The sequence below is a fragment of the Chionomys nivalis genome, chromosome 4, assembly GCF_950005125.1.
Source record: "Chionomys nivalis chromosome 4, mChiNiv1.1, whole genome shotgun sequence".
In the NCBI taxonomy this organism is placed as follows: domain Eukaryota; kingdom Metazoa; phylum Chordata; class Mammalia; order Rodentia; family Cricetidae; genus Chionomys; species Chionomys nivalis.
The window spans coordinates 55,267,235-55,281,855 of NC_080089.1; the positions used below are offsets into that span (position 1 = coordinate 55,267,235).

At 38.2% G+C, this 14,621-nt stretch overlaps 1 protein-coding gene across 1 annotated transcript in view; it reads left to right on the plus strand.

Annotated features, from left to right (window-relative positions):
• The window catches only part of Hmg20a (high mobility group 20A), an 83,793-nt gene continuing 69,172 nt past the window's right edge, over positions 1-14,621 (plus strand). The window contains exon 1 of the mRNA XM_057767726.1: positions 1-303. The gene's annotated coding sequence lies outside the window, so the exon portion shown is untranslated. The remainder of the gene's footprint in view (positions 304-14,621) is intronic.

The window sequence follows — 14,621 nt, forward strand, 5'->3', positions numbered from 1 at the left end:
CGCATTGGGCAAAATAATCCCTTCATTTCTCTGAAAGTATCGGGAATAATTTTTCACGTCTCTCCTCACCGGAACAATTCTAAATATAACCACGATAAGAGGAGTTAACTATCTGGAGGTGACTAAGTGATTAGGTAAAGAGTAAGAAAAGACACCAAAATAAAGTTCTGCGGAGGAATTTCTGTCAAGCTGTGAGACGACGGAGTGAAGCGTGAAGGCGATTGAGAGGGGCTGAGGGAATTGTCCTCTGTGCAAGGGACTTTGATTAGTCCCCAGGCCTCTGCCTGCCCCTACCGTCAGCAGGTCAGTAAGCAAGACGAGCTTGGGGGTGGCCACAGTCGAGATGTCCTTCCCCCTTTGAAGATCATCCCTCTTCTGCTGCTGCTGTTATTGGTTTGTCTTGGTTTGAGGCCCACTGAATGGGGGCGCCTCACTTCCGGCTGGGGGAAGGGAGACATGCTGTCATAGGGGAGGGGGGAACATAACTCACTTCCTGTGGAGTAGGATGATATTTGGGGGGTGTCCAAGCCACTTCCCATGCTGATGAGAGCCAGACAAGGTGTTGGTTTGTGCCATTCTCAGAGAGAGTTCCTACAGCCTTGGGGGTCACAAGTTCGGTTCTTCCCCAAGCTGTGATAATCACCAGGCCACGATCTAAATTGTATTTTGTCTCTACGTATGATATGGAAATTTTCTCCACAGCAAGACTTTGTTAATGCTTTCTCCAAAGAATTCAAAACACCTTGTTAAAATTCTCTGCAAGCCTCCATACTTTGTTGTGTGACTCGTGAGGTGCCCACTCTTGGACCCTAGTCAAGTGTGTTCTTAACTGAGCCAACTAGCGTGGTCTCTGCCTAGACATGGAAGCAGGAACTCTTTACCCACTCAGTAAAGGAGAAAGTTTATTAGTTGGCGTACCGAACGGTTCACATAAATTACGAGGCATTTTCATTTTTGCAAAGGGAAAGGGTATCATAGTGCAGTAACGCATAGTGTTACGTTAATAGATGTAATTAGTATGTTACATAGTTAGACCTGTTACTTTAGGACTGAAGGATTTGCCCCATGCCTGAGAACAATGTCAACCTAAAAATCGTTATCATGTAGCTTATGTGTGGCGTTTATGAAAGTTGCATTTTCCTTGCGCCCCCCCCCCCGTAATTTAATTGAATTTGTCACTGATTTAAAACCGAGGTCTGTTTGTTGTTTTATGGCATAGCACAAGGATAATGGGTTCAGCTCACATGTTGAGTAAGGAGAAAATAACTCACAAAGAACAAAAGGTGAATAAGACAGAATTTTCTACTTTCCTGTATTCTGCTTTTTTTTTCTTTTTTACAAGAAGCAGTATCGGAAGTGGTAATGAACAACAGTTTGAGTCTGTGGCTTCCCTTGTAAAGCAGCACAGCATATGAGTGCATGTTTGCTGGACCTTACTTTCTGAAACCTCAGCCTTTTTAAATGCAGGATATGTTGAACCTGGAATCGCACTGTTTTCCACTATTAGATGCGCGTATTTCTAATCACAGTTTGTACTCACAGTAGTAAACATTTTAACTAAACATGAAAATAATTTTTTTACCTTAATGTGAACATTTTTTAAAATAGATCAGTCTTAGTCCTAGAAACACATATATGGCACACATGTGAACTCCCAGAGACTGTGGCAGCATCAACAGGGCTTGCACAGATCTGCACTAGATGGGGTCTTGAGCTAAAGAGAGAAGTGGACACATGCCCTCATCCCTAACCCACAAGCTATCTCCAATTGATAGCCATTTGCAAATGAAAAATTAGTTTTCTCTGAAGGAGTTTCACTGGGCAGACAAACCACTCATAAGGATAGGCCCCGTGCCCAGCAGTAGATGGTCCAGACAACATGAACTCAATGCATCTTTGGAGATTCAGTGGTTTTTTTTCTTTGTGTACATGTTATGGTTTTCGGTATGTTATGGTTTCCGGTCTGGGGGTTTTATGGGATTCCTGTGTCCAAATGTGTGTGTGTCTGGCTCCTTTTCTGGTTTGTTTTGTCCTATTCTGCTATGTTGTATTTTATTATTCCTCAGATGCCTGTTTGTTTTCTAGTAAAGACAGAAAGGGAGTAGATTCAGATGGGAGGTCAGGAACTTGGAGGACTGGGCGAAGAAGGAAAACTAATCAATATATATTTTTTTGAGAAAAATCTATTTTCAATAGAAGAAGAAACAAATTATTCTTAGACTGAAAGGTTAGCTAAATGATAGACCACTTGCCTACTATATATAATATGAGCCCTTGGATTGGGGGTCTGATCACCAGTACTGACAGGAGAAAATAAAAATAAATTAGCCTGATTAGGTATGTTGGTGCATCTCTTTAATCCCAGCACTCAGAAGGCAGAGGAAGGCAGATCTCATTGAGTTCCAGTTCAGCCAGACATACACTGCCACATCTCAAAAATAAATAATAAATAAATCAGTCTGCTGGGGGGCGGGGGGATGTGGTGAGTGGTGGAGCACTTGCCTCATATGAAAGGACTTCCCTTTCATCTCCAGAACCACCACCAATAACAAAAATTCTGAGATGCTAAAATCAGTATTTGAAAGACTACAAAATTGCTGCAGTAGTTAATTTTTTAAAGATAAGGCAAAATATTGTCTGTGTTTGTTGATAGAAAGTTAGGACCGTGTGCACTGCACTAAGGGGATATTAATTGACTAGAGAGAATGTATTCACTTCACTGTGTTCTACATTAATGCAATATACTAGATGTAATCACTCTGAAAAGTTAACCATAGTGTTAGGAATTGAAATATGGAAGGATGGTAGAACTAAATGAGAAAGAGAAGATAATGTATAATATTGGTTGAGGTACAATATTGCTATTGCCGTTGGGGAACAGTCTTGGAAAGCAAAGGAGTTTATTAAATTGATCCTGAAGATATTCGTGGAAGACATGCAGTGTAATAGGAACAAGACAAATTGCACTGGAAAGACTCGTGCGGCTTGAAGAACTGTCTGTTGAGAAGAAAGCAATATAGAAAGTACATATCAGGAAGATGTTTTGTGATAACTGACAGTTATGCATTGGTACCATCAAAGAAGAATTATTAGATACACTGGTGAAAAATAGAGAAGGAAGCCTGTGTAGCCCGTTCCTCCTCCTAAAGAAGTGTTTCTGTGGGAAGGCTTATCTTCTTCTGAGGGATTTTCCCCCTTAACTGCCTAGTGTTGTTTTTTTTTCTTTAACATGTTCCTAGTGACAAAATTGGGAAGAGAAAACCTATTTGTAAACATACTGTTGCTTCTTTAATAAATTTTAGGTTTTCATTTCACTGCTTGCCATCGATAATACAGAAGTTGTTGATTGTTTTTAGAGTATCTGGAGTAAGTAACCATTTTATTTCCTTAAAGCAGCATTGCATGCACTTCTTGGAGCAGTTTGAAACATTAAAACAGTAGGACAAAGTTCTCAAGACCATCGCACTGAAATTTGATCATCCACAGAGGTGCCTCTTTCCTCTTGTTTACCCTGTCCTGTGAAGCTGACGCTAGTGTTTTATAACAGGTGGCTTTACTTCGTTCCTTGGTGGTGGCGGTTTTTTGGTTTCTGCTTTGTAGTTAATGGCTACCAGTTTAATGGTTTTAGATTTATTGTTTTGCTGTCTTTTATTTCTGAACGTTTTATGTATTCAAGTGAGAAATCCTCTTACATGGTTTTTTGTGATCTTAACAAAACTCAATACTCATGTGTATCAGTCATGTTTTTGTTTCAAGTACAGGAAATACAAATGCCCTTTAGTATATTCTCTTGGAGCTCTCTTCTTAGTAGACACATCAAAGCTAGAATTTTGCTTACTTGGTGTTCTTAAGTGAGATATGTGTTATAATATAATCACTGTTCAAGTTGGATTAAGATGCATTCCTAAATTTGATATCTCTTGATCTTGATTTCTAAGCCATTCTAAAATTCGTTTTTAATATTTCCTTTATTGTTGCACGTGTCATGGTTTTTCTGTTTTAACTTGCTTTGTACTCTGTAAGTATGAGTGAGCAGTAGGGAAAACTGGAGATCAGACTGGCCTAGATTCAGAGCTAGTCTTTGTATTTTATTAGCTTCATCACCTTGAGCAGTTAGCTTCCATGAGCCTTCAGTTTCCCTAATCTAAATGTGACTCCTTGATGAAAGGGGTATTATTACATGGGAACCACTTGTTGTAGTCCTGGTGGTAGGAGTTTGAAGGATGCTGTTTTTTAACACAGTGATTCTCAACCTTCCTAATGCTTTGACCCTTTAATACAGTTCCTCATGTTGTAGTGACCCCACCATAAAATTATTCTGTTGCTACTTCATAACTGTAATTTTGCTACTGTTGTGAATTGTAATGTAAACATCTGATATTCATGATATCTGATATACAACCCCAAAGGGTTTGAGAACCGCAGGTTGATAACCACTGCTTTAACCCTTAGGCCTGCTTCAGCTATTCTGGCTCCTGGGATTTACCCATTATCTCGTTTAAGCTCACATAAAGAATACAATGGTAGGTTCATTGATATTCTACCTTCTGTCAGCACGCTCATGAGGTAGTCAAGGTTTTATTTCTTATGAGAAGGAAAAGAATCACAAATTTCAATTATTTTACAAAATATACTTAGTAGAAATGTTTCCAAAAATTAAGGAATCATTAAATTAATGATTAATACTTTAAATTAATTTTCCCAACTACTAAGGCCCCTCACACTATGACCATGTCTTTCTTTGTATTTGAAACTGAATGATGTCTGAGGAGGAAATTTCTGCACGATACCCAGCCTTTCTCACTTTGTTCTTGTTGTCCTGTCGGATATACTTCCACTTTTTCTGGGAATCCCCGTCTATTAACCTTCTGCCTGTGCCCTCTCTACATACTACCATCTACATACTACCATCTACATACTACCTCTACATACTACCATCTACATACTACCATCTACATACTACCTCTCTACATACTACCATCTACATACTACCATCTACATACTACCATCTACATACTACCTCTACATACTACCATCTACATACTACCATCTACATACTACCTCTCTACATACTACCATCTACATACTACCATCTACATACTACCATCTACATACTACCTCTCTACATACTACCATCTACATACTACCTCTCTACATACTACCATCTACATACTACCTCTACATACTACCATCTACATACTACCATCTACATACTACCTCTCTACATACTACCATCTACATACTACCTCTCTACATGCTACCTCTCTACATACTACCATCTACATACTACCATCTACATACTACCTCTCTACATACTACCATCTACATACTACCTCTCTACATACTACCATCTACATACTACCTCTCTACATACTACCATCTACATACAACCTCTCTACGTACTACCATCTACGTACTACCTCTCTACATACTACCATCTACATACTACCATCTACATACTACCATCTACATACTACCATCTACATACTACCATCTACATACTACCATCTACATACTACCTCTCTACATACTACCATCTACATACTACCTCTCTACATACTACCATCTACATACTATCATCTACATACTACCATCTACATACTACCTCTCTACATACTACCATCTACATACTACCATCTACATACTACCATCTACATACTACCATCAAGAAATGTTTTCTGATGTCTGCCTGTGTCTCCCTCTACTCCCAAATCATCTATGTTCTGTCTATTGATCCTCCAGAGAATTATGTCTTTATCATTGCACTTAATATCCAGTGTTCCTGATGTTTATTTTAGTTATTATTATATAGATAAAATGTCCTCCCAGAGAAGGCTTATAGACTATACCCTGTTCATCTCTGGGTTCGCTGTCATACCTGGAATAATGTCTCTCATAGGCATTGCATTAATATATATGGAGTTTAACTGGCACTAGGGTTGTAATGAAATTAATATGTAACTTTTATCTACTATTTATGCTCAGCATGAAAGATTATGGCCAGTATATAATAGATACTCATACATCTGTAGAATGTGTGGTAAATCATTATGTTCCCATTTATAAGCATTCCATGGTGTTACTGTCATATATTAAACACCTGATACATGTTCATAACTCTGAGAATTGATCTCTGCAGTCATGTAATTGATAAAAAGTAATTTGTAACTTGCATGTAGACTCATCTAAGTGAGTGATGGGAAGATCAGCACACATGGTATTGGGAGAGAGTTCCCTGTTGTTCAAACACAGAAACTAAGTAGATTTTTAAGCATTTTACATGCTTAAAATGAAACATTTACTTGCATGAAAACATTTTGATCATATTTTCCCCCATTACCTTCTATTATCCTCTCTCCTCCTGAGCCCTTTCCTCTTTCCTAACAGATAGTCCCCTTTTTATTATCATGTATTCTCCCTCACCTAAAATCCACATACAAGAAAAAATACGTGATACTTGCCTCTCTGAGTCTAGTTTATTTTTGTTTAACATAGTGATATCTAGTAGGAACAACATGATTCTGTTCTTCCTTATTAATAAAGTATTATTTCATTATAGATACATAGATAGGTAGGTAGGTAGATAGGTAGGTAGGTAGATAGGTAGGGAGATAGATAGATAGATAGATAGATAGATAGATAGATAGATAGATAGATAGATAGATAGGACCCAGGAGTAGTATAACTGAATCATGTGCTACTTTTGTTTGTAGGTGGGTGTATTTTTTTATCATTGTTTTTGAGCCAGGGTCTTACTATATAGACCGTGTTGGCCTTGAACTTAAAGAAATCTACCTGCCTTTGCCTTCCAAGTGCTAGGATTAAAGGCAAATCACACTGGCTGTCTTTTTTGTTGTTTGTTTGCTTTCTTGATGATAATCTTGCTGGGAAGGATGGCATGGAATTTCATTTACATGATGTAGCTTTAGAGCCTGTCCTCGAACTCATAAAGATCTTCCTGCCTCTGCCTCCTGAGTGCTGGGATTAAAGGCGTGCGCCAACCGCCTGGCCTGATTATTTTCTTTATGCCTGAATAAAATTCCATTTTGTGTGTGTGTGTGTGTGTGTGTGTGTGTGTGTGTGTGTGTGTACACCACATCTTCTTTATTCATTCATCAGTTGATGGACTTCTAGATTGGCTCCATTGCTTACCAATGTGCATCATACATAGTGCATCAATAAACATGGATATGCAAACATTTTTAATTACATACCCAAGAATGTTCAAGTCATATGGAAATTTGTTTGGGGGGGGTGTCCACACACGTGTGTGCTCCAGTGTCCCATTTGTACATTTGCAGAGCCAGAGGTCAGTGTTAGGTGACTTCCTCTATCATTCTATGTCCTTTTTTTTTTTTTAACCTGTATTTTATTTGGCAAGGTCTCTCACCACACATACAGCTAACTCATTATTTCAGGTGGTCAGCAAGCCCCTGAGATCCACCTTTCTCTGTTCCTCCTGCAAGACCACGAAACTGGGCTTTTATGTTGATGCTGGGATAAGAATCAGGTCCTCATGCTTGCATATCAAGCACTTTCTCCACTGAGCTATATCTTTAGCTTATCCCCCTGTGATTTACTCTCATTTTCTGTTGCTGTGATAAAACACTCTGACAAAAGCAGCTGAAGGGAGAAAGGTTTGTGCAGTTCACGGTTGCAGGTGACAGTCTATCATGGCCAAAAGTCACAGTGGCAGGAGCTCGAAAAGCAGAGAGCACTGATTAACGCATGCATGTGTTTCGCTTTTTCCACACATTCAGTCAAGAAACTCACATTCAAGCAATGCCCACAGTGGGCAGATCTTCCTCCTTGGTCAAGATCATTGTCCATAGACATGTAGTAGTGGGAGCGGCGGGGCTGCTTCCCCTGGCTAGCTTTACCTGAAATAATTACACAGAAACTGTATTCTTTTAAACATTGCCTGGCCCATTAGTTATAACCTCTTATTGGCTAGCTCTTACATGTTGATCTAACCCATTTCTAATATTCTGTGTAGCACCACGAGCTGGCTTACCAGGAAAGATCTTAACCTGCGTCTGTCTGGAGTGGGAGAACCATGGCGACTGTCTTACTCGGCTTTTTCCTCCCAGCATTCTGTTTACTCCGCCTATCTAAATTTTACCCTATCAGAGGGCCAAACAGTTTCTTTATTAATTAACCAATAAAATTAACACAAAACAGAAGACTCTCCTCCATCAATAGACATGCCCAAATGTAAGCCTAATCTAGACAACCCCTCTCTGAGACTTCCTTTCTAGGCAGTTCTAACTTGTGTCAAGTTGATGATTAAAACTAGTCATCCCACCGCAGTGTTAGCCTTTTGAAGGCTCCCCCCACACACACTGACTTTGCTGGTGGATGCACTAGCTTACATCCTCATAGCCCTGTGCCTGCCTTCTTTCCTCATACCCTTGCCAACATTGACGTTTTTTTGGTGATAGCAGTTCCGACTGGGGTGAAGTAGAATCTCAAAACAGATTTTTTTTTCCTTCTATTATGTGTATGAGTATTTTGCCAGCATTCATGTCTATACCACATGAGTGCCTGGTACCTGCAGGGGCCAGAAAAGGGTTTTGGATCCCCTGGAACTAGAGTTAGAGACAAGTGTGAGGCTTCACATAGGTGCTGAGAATTGATCCTGGGTCTCTGGAAGAGCAGCCAGTGCTCTTAACTGCCCCTCAAGACAATTTTGTGTTTTTCTGAAAGCCAAGGATATTGACTGCTTTTTCAAATATTTAAGAGCTATTTATATTTCTTCTTTTTAGAAAATTTAGCTCATTTGTTAATTGAATGATTTTGTTTTTCAGTGCCTAATTTTTTGCAGTTTTTTTAATCTATTTGTCTGATGTATACTTGATAAAAATTTTTCCTTGTTCTGTCTCTTTCACTCTGATGATTGTTTTCTTTGCTCTACAACAGCTTTGACTTCTTCCTTCCCTATTTTATTTATTTCCCTTGTCTACTGTTCCAGCTAAGACTTTGAGCACTGTATAAAAACAGTAAAAGTGGCCACTTTGTCTCATTACTGATTTTAAAGAAAATGCTTTTAGTTTTTCTATGTTTAGCATAATGGTGGCTATAGGTTGAAATAATGTTGGTTTTGGGAGTAGATTTTTGGTTCGGTTTGATTTTTTGAGACAGGGTTTCTCTGTGTGGCCCTAGCTGTCCTGGAACTCGCTCTATAGACCAGGCTGGCCTCAAACTCACTGAAATCCACCTCCCTCTGCCTCCAAAGGCTGGGATCAGAGGTGTATACCACACCACCTTGCCGAAATAATGATTCTTCATGTCCTGGATTCTCCACAACTTTTATCATGAAAGGGCGTTGAACCTTGTCAGGGCCTTTTCTGTGTCTACTGAGAACATCATGTTATTTCTGTCAAGTCTAACGATATATTTTATATACTGATTTGAATATGTAGAACCAGCCTTATATCTTTGAATAAAGCTGATCATGATATATACTCTCTTCTATCCATAGATATATTTATTTTGTTTGGGGAGAATACATGTGGAAGTCAGAACAGTTTGTAGGAGTTTCTCTCCTCCTGACATATAGGTTCCAGGATTGAACCTAGGCTTTCAAGTTTTGTCTGCAAGCACCCTTATCAGTTGAACCTTTTACCTGGCACATGTATGATCTTATTACTATGTTCTTTAATTCAGTATGCAGGTATTTTATTAAGAATTCTTGTTTTCTATAATCATCAGAGAACTTGGGGTATACTTTTCTTTTTTGTTGTGTGCTTACCCTGTTTTGGCATCAGGGCAATGCTTACTTTGTAGAATGAGTTTGGCAGTATTCCTTCTCTTTCTAGTTTGTGGGAAGGTTTGAGGAGTATTAGTGTTCTTAGTGCTACTACCTTACAGGTTTGGGAGAATTTGGTAGTGAATCCAACCACTATTATTTCCTTGTAAGACTTTTTATTTTTAGATTCTTATGGACCTCTTTATTTTGTTTGTGGCTTCTTGCTTTAATTTTAGCAATTCATATATGCTTATGAGTTTATTAATTCTTTTAGATTTTCTAGTTGTATGGAATATAAGTTTCGAACTGTTCAATCCTCCGGACTTCATTGGAGTCTGTTTTAGCTCCTCGTTTTCATCTCTTATCTTATTAATTTGGGTTTTTCTCTTTCTTTTGGTTAATTTACCTATGGATATGTTAATGTTTATCTTTTCAAAGAATCTATTTCTTTTGTTTAATACTTGGAATTTTTAAAATTCCTTCTCTGGTTTCTTTAGTGGCCCACTGGCTTTTTAAGAGTGTATTGTCCAGATGTATTTATGTAATTTCCAAAGTTTTTACTTGCTATTGATTTTCAGATTTAGTCTACCATGATAAGATCACAAAAAATGTTATTTTTTGTATTTGTTAAGATTTGTTTTATGTTCTAGAGTGTAGTATATTTTAGGGAAGCTTCCATTAGCTGCTGAGAAAAATGTGTATTCTGTATATTTTAGATGGGATATTTTGCTTATTATCTATTGAGTCCATTTGATCTATGCTGTAAAGTTTTTGTTTTGATGTTGGTTGATTGACTGGCTAATTGTTTATTTTTCTTGAGTCTCATATATCCCAGGCTTACTTCAAACTCCTTATTGTAGTTGATGATGACCTTGTATTCCTGATCTTTTTACCTCTACCTTACAATTGCTGAAGTTATAGTCATGCATTCCCATACCTGGTTTATGACTATGAATTTTCTTCATTCATCTTGAGTTCAGGTGACCTATCTAAAGATGGAGAGTTAGAAGCCAGGCAAAATGATACCTACCTGTATTTTAGCCTTCAAGAGCTAAGACACAGTGATTGTTTGAGGACAGCCTAAGCTATATAGTAAGACCTTTTGTCAAAAAAAAAAAAAAACTTAGGTAGATAGATGATAGATAGCACAGTAGGGTATTGGAACCCACTATTTTTTTAAATTAGGACCTCTTATGTGATCTTATTTTGTTCATTGTTTGTTTTTCTGAAATTAGGACACCAATATTTGGTGCATCTATATTTTCAACTGTTATATCTTCTTCAGTTGGCCCTTTTATTAATATATGATGGCCTTCTTTATCTCTTCAGACTAATGGTTTGTTTGTTTTTTTTTTTAATCTACTTTTCCAACCATCTTAATAGCTATGCTAGCTTGTTTTCATCTTCCATTTGCTTGATAGGTTGATTCTCATCCTTTGGTTCTCTTGACCCATGGGTGTCTGCCAGTGAGGTGTGTTTTGGAGATAGTGGATAGTTGGATTTTGCACCTCACTGCCTGAGTCAAAACCCTGCTGTATATATACCTTTCAACTTAGTTTCTGGCACACTGTATGCCAGACTGCCCCCCAGATGTCTCTTACCCTGGAGCTAGGGCAGGTTCAGACTCCCTGGCTTGTGCTTGTTCCCCATTCTCACTTCCACAGGGTAATTCAGTTTTGAGCAATAGATTCCTCCTCAAAATGGTGCCTAACTACTACAATCTCAGTCATACAGAGCTATAAAATGGAATCACTGTCTAACTAAAACTTGCAGCTGGGTCTGAGGCTCCTGTGTTTTGTTCCAAGGACAGGATTGTCCATCTCTTCTCAGCAGGGCTGTCTGACTTAACTCCCCCTGCTGGGGAGCAACAGCTGCAGCTAGTTCCAGCAGTGCTTTCCTTGCTGTTTTTAGCTGTCCTCTCCCAGCTTTGTGAAACTCTGAGGCTTTTCCTTTGTCCGTGCTGACTCTCTCTCCTTCAACTCTTCGCAGCTTCTGTTCTGCCATCTTACAAAAAGCTGAAGAAAAAAATGAGTTCACAGTTGTTGTTGTTTTAATTCTTCCATTTTCTTCAGTGTTCCAGTGATGGTTCAAAAACGTGCTGTTGAATGAGGTTTTCTATCCTGCCTAGTTTCTTTCCTCCCACCAGGTTCCACAGCTGTTTAGCCCCAAAGAAATCACACAGAGGTCTATATTAATAATAAATTGATTGGTCCATAGCTCAGGCTTCTTATTAACTCTTATAACTTATATTAACCCATTATTCTTATCTATGTTAGCCACATGGCTTGCTACCTTTTTCAGCAAGGTAATCACATCTTCCTTCTTCTGTGGTTGGGACAGGACTGGGGAGGAATGGGCTTGCTTCTTCCCAGAATTCTCCTGTTCTCATTGACCCACCTCTACTTCCTTTCTGGTTGTCCCGCCTATACTTCCTGCCTGGCTACTGACCAATCAGTGTTTATTTAAAACATAATTGACAGAATATATACAATTGTCCTGCACCAACGTGCTGTTCAGTCTTTATGTTTATGGAGTTTCCTTTGCTATTGAAAATTTAAAATTTTACTCCTTTATGATGTGATATGATAGAAGAGATTATTTTGATTTTTTTTTTTCTCTCCTAAGAGCTTTACTTTTAGGTCTTTGTGCTGAATAGCTTTTTTTTTTTTTAAATATTTATTTAATTATTATGTATACAATATTCTGTCTGCGTGTATGCCTGCAGGCCAGAAGAGGGCGCCAGACCTCTTTACAGATGGTTGTGAGCCACCATGTGGTTGCTGGGAATTGAACTCAGGACCTTTGGAAGAGCAGGCAATGCTCTTAACCGCTGAGCCATCTCTCCAGCCCTATTTTGATATTTTATGTTTGATAAAAATATAATCTACTTTGGAGAAAGTTACATGAGATGCTAAAAACAATGTGTTCTACAGTTGTTATATGGAATATTCTGTAGATGTCTGTACATCTGTAATGTGACTTCTGTGTTCTGAAGTTTCTGTCTTCATTTTTTTTTCCCTCTGAATCACCCAGTATTATTGAATTGGGACCTGCCAGCCCCATTTTGTCTTGTAGTGTTTTAGCATAAAATTGTATGGCTACCTTTTGTGCATATTTACAGTTATATCTTTTGTTTGTTTTACAAGACAGTGTTTCTGTATATCCCTGGCTGGCCTAAAACTTACATAGACCTACCTGTGTCTCTTTTCCAGGGTCCTGGGATTAAAGGCATACATTATCACATTCAGCTCAAGTTATAATAACCTCTTGCTGTATTATTTTCTTTACCAGTATAAAATGACCTGCTCTATCTCTTCTCTTCGTCTGCTTTATCAAATATGAGTATAGCTACTCCTTGCTTCTGAATTTCATTGCTTAGGATATAATTTTCTTTCATTTTCAGTTTGTCTATCTTTGCCAGTGAGAAGTGTTCCTTATACACAATGAACAGACCTTTTTTAAAAAAAATCCATTCTCCAGGCAGTGGTGGCACATGCCTTTAATCCTAGCACTCAGGAGGCAGAGGCAGGCAGATCTCTGTGTCTTTGAGGCCGGACTGCTCTACAAAGCAGATTCTAGGACAGTTTATCCAGAACTGTTAAACAGAGAAACATTGTCTCAAAAAAAAAAAAAAATCATTCAACATGTGTCTTTTAATTGGAGAAATAAAAATGTTTATTTTCAGAATTATGATGGAAAAACATTACTAATTCCTGTCATCTCATTTTTCTAAAATTTGATTCTTTCCTGATTTTTAGTTGTATATTCACTCTTTTACTGGGAACAAACCTTTTCTGTGTTTTCACAATATGTTTATTTTTCTTTTCTGTGCATAAGATATCTTTGTCTTCTGCAGTGCTGGTTTAGTGGTCATGAATTCCTAGGTTTATTTCTCCTGTGCTTCTGAATGGTGACATTGCTGGCTATTGCAGCAGTGTTTTCTCTGAGGGCTTGAAATACTTCATTCTGAGAGTTCTTGGCCTTTAACATTTTGTTGAGAAATTTGTTGATCTGAGGGGTTTTCCTTTATTAGTGAGGTGGTGTTTTTCTCTACAGTTTTCAGTTTTCTTTTTGTGTGTGTGTGTTCTTTGCATCTTAACTATAAAATGGGAGTGGGAGTCTGAATGCTCCTGTACCTGGAAATGCATATCTTCCTGAAGAGTTGGGGATTTTCTGCTATTGTTTCACCAAATAGGTCTTCTATGTCTTCAGGCTTCACGTCAGCACCTTCTACACCAATAAATAGACCTTTGGTCTTTTAATCATGTCAGAGATCATCCATTCACTGTTCATAATTTTTTGTCACCAAGATTTTTGTTATGTTTCCAAAATCACTTTTTAAAATGGATTTCATACCCACTTCCTGTATTGATTTCTTTAATTTGTTCTGTTGTTTCTCTGTGTTTTCTTGAAATTTGTTGATCTTTCAAAAAGAATATTACTGTTTTGGATTCTTTATGTAGCATTTCATCTATCTCTGTGGGAAGATGGGAGTGACCTGTGTGTAGTCCCTCACTGATGTTGCCCACTGTCCTTTGTTGTTCTTTGCTATAGTAGGAGATGGCCAGCAGTAGGTGTTCAGGTCCCTACTAAAAAAAAAACACCCTGGCCTATCAGAGGCTGATTGTCAGTTTGGCTTTTATCATCTCAGTTTATGGAGTTAAAGTATTTGCTTGAGTTTAAGTGGCAGATGAATATATATAAAAGAGCATGTGCTTAGATGTGCTGAGGGTATAGTTCAGTGGCAGAGCATCTAAATAACACGCTCCAAGTGTCTTGGAATCACCCATATTGTGTAGAATGGAGAAAACAAGTAACAGAAACACAGACAAGTACAGGCAAACCAGATATACAAATAGTAAAGGCAGATGCC